The sequence below is a fragment of the Scyliorhinus canicula genome, unplaced genomic scaffold (genome assembly GCF_902713615.1).
Source record: "Scyliorhinus canicula unplaced genomic scaffold, sScyCan1.1, whole genome shotgun sequence".
Lineage (NCBI taxonomy): Eukaryota > Metazoa > Chordata > Chondrichthyes > Carcharhiniformes > Scyliorhinidae > Scyliorhinus > Scyliorhinus canicula.
This window is the reverse complement of record NW_024055454.1, coordinates 129,706-132,056: the sequence shown is the minus strand read 5'-3', so window position 1 is coordinate 132,056 and position 2,351 is coordinate 129,706. Positions and strand designations below refer to the sequence as shown.

The following is a 2,351-nucleotide window of genomic DNA, read 5'->3' as shown; positions in this document are numbered from 1 at the left end:
GAGCTGCCGTCCTGACGACAGCTTGTTCAAACTCTGTACACATTTTCTGCCCTGTGATAGCGGAGATCTTTCCCAGTTTGTTATTGCTGCCTCAGCAGGAGTCCCGGGATCTGTGTTTCTGTAACCTTTTCCTGAAATCCACAACGAACATCAAACTGGATTGTTTTTCTGTTTGTCAGGATGTGGTGAGTACTAGGGCTTCGAATGTTTACAATTTAGATAAATGACTTGGACGGTATAGTTGCTCAGTCTGCTGACCACAGAGAGAGATGTAGGAAAGTAAATGTTCAAGAGGTCCTGAGGGGTCTATAAAAGGGCATGGACAGGGTAAGTGAATAGTCAAAGATCTGGCGAACAGAATATAATCTGGAAAATATTATTTTTTTAAGTTTGGGAAGTAGATACACAAATTATCTGAGGAATTATCTGTATAGCTGACTATCTGAGGAATTGCAGTGGACTGAGATTCAGAGGGATCTGGGTGTCCAAGTGCGTGAATCACAAACGTCAGTTTCCAGGTGTAGCAAATAATGAGAATATTGTTGTTTATTGTGAGGTGAATTCATCACAAAAACATGGAGGTTATGCTTCAGTTATAGAGGGTATGAGTGGGATCACATCTGGGGTACTGTGCAGTAGGGCGCGATTTGTTGCAATTTTCTAATGGTCTCCTACTGTGACTGTCACTATGGAGGCTGGATTATTGTTTCTTTGCTGACCACTAACTGGAACTCTGACTGTTGGGTTTTTGTACGGGACCCGCTATATCTGTAGCAATGTAGGGGCTGCAAGGCACAAAGATACAGTGCGCGATCAGACATCAGCGTGTTGCCTATAATTGTCTGTAAATGTTCTTCCCCAGAACATGAAGAATGTATTGTGGAGACTTCCCGGGACTCTGGCTGTACCAGTACACATACTGGTTAGAAGTGATTGTCTTCAAGTTGCAGGTTAGTGTGACATTACTTTCCTCTTCAATCTTTATTTCAGCATTCGGCTGCTCCACTGTGGCTCCAATCTGACATAAAAATTAGATTAAGAGCAACAATCAATATTAGCCTCAAATTGATCAACTTAATCTTCACCATCATTATTGTTTTCACCAGCAATAACATCTGGGTTACAGCAGCCAGGAGGAGAATGGAGTTTTACAGGGAAGGAAATACTTACTGAGAAGTGAGATAATGATGAGCATCTGAGCGAGCCGGTTCCCCATCATCCTTCCTGAGTCTGGAACTCTGCAGTGAGAGGAATGCTCTGTCAGAGACAGAAATACCGATCCCCGTCACACTGCATTGCTCATCCAGCCAATGGCAGAGGCAGAAATGCAGACCCCCGTCACACTGCACTGCTGATCCAGCCAATGGCAGCGACAGCAACTTCTCCACTGACACAATTGGGTCAGAGCGAGAGCAGCAACCGCAAGCTGTGGGCGGGGATACCGCAGACTCAGAGTGACATGTGTGCTGACTCTCAGCTGCACTCGGAGCAGAAATAGGAAGGGATGAATCTGCAGAAGACTGTGACCATCCTGCACCTGCTCACTGTTCAAGCCACTGAGAAGAAATCGAGCGGGAGGGACATGAAGCCCATTTAAACACGGCTTCTGCAAATAGTCTGCCTGTCAATGTAGAGCATCAAAAGAGCAGAAGGATAAACAAATCTGCCAATGTTTGTTCTCCGTGGGGCTGGGATGAAATTAACCCGGCTGATGGAGGTAAACCTCTATTAATTGTATGAGTGTGCGTAAATTCTCATCAATCTGTTAAACTGTACTGATGAGTATAATGTATTACTTACTGTTCAAGAGCACCGCCAGTATTATGAGAAACGTGTCTGATTGAATCGCTCAGTGAATGGGAATGAAATGAGTCAGATTTTTGGAAGGCGAGAGAACCCGGGTTCTGTTCAGCTCATTGTTCCGCCCAGTCACAGCAGGGGGTCAGGTCCATTGTGACATCACTGAGGATACCTCTGTTGTTGGTTTCATGTGACTTTCCAATCATCATGCTTGGGCTTTGCGCCCTCTGCTGGTGGATTCTGTTCAATCCGTTTCCGAATGGAGGTTACTGGATGGACTTAAGGTTTATAATATAATAATCTTTAATGTCACAAGTAGGCTTACATTAACACTGTAATTATTGATTTGTATATCAAAACATCAATGTCAGGAATGAGATTTGACTATTTAAATCTGGATTCTGCTCATTATTACTTTCTCTGACCCAGGTCCAATCCATTGCACTGGGAGTCCGTTCACACCTATCCCAGAGCTGGATCAGGAATCCAGTGCGTTCTGGCTTTCCAGTCCCCTGAGCCATCCCCAGCCATTGTTCGCCGACAACATGAAA

General features: G+C 44.5%; 1 long non-coding RNA gene across 1 annotated transcript; it reads right to left on the bottom strand.

The window, feature by feature from the left end:
* Positions 1-528: 528 nt before the first annotated feature.
* Positions 529-1,849, bottom strand: LOC119959543. Its single transcript, XR_005459222.1, has 2 exons — positions 1,801-1,849; positions 529-1,018 (listed from the first exon to the last, which is right to left on the bottom strand). It is a non-coding gene; the product is annotated as an uncharacterized LOC119959543 (long non-coding RNA).
* Between the last annotated feature and the right edge of the window lie 502 nt (positions 1,850-2,351).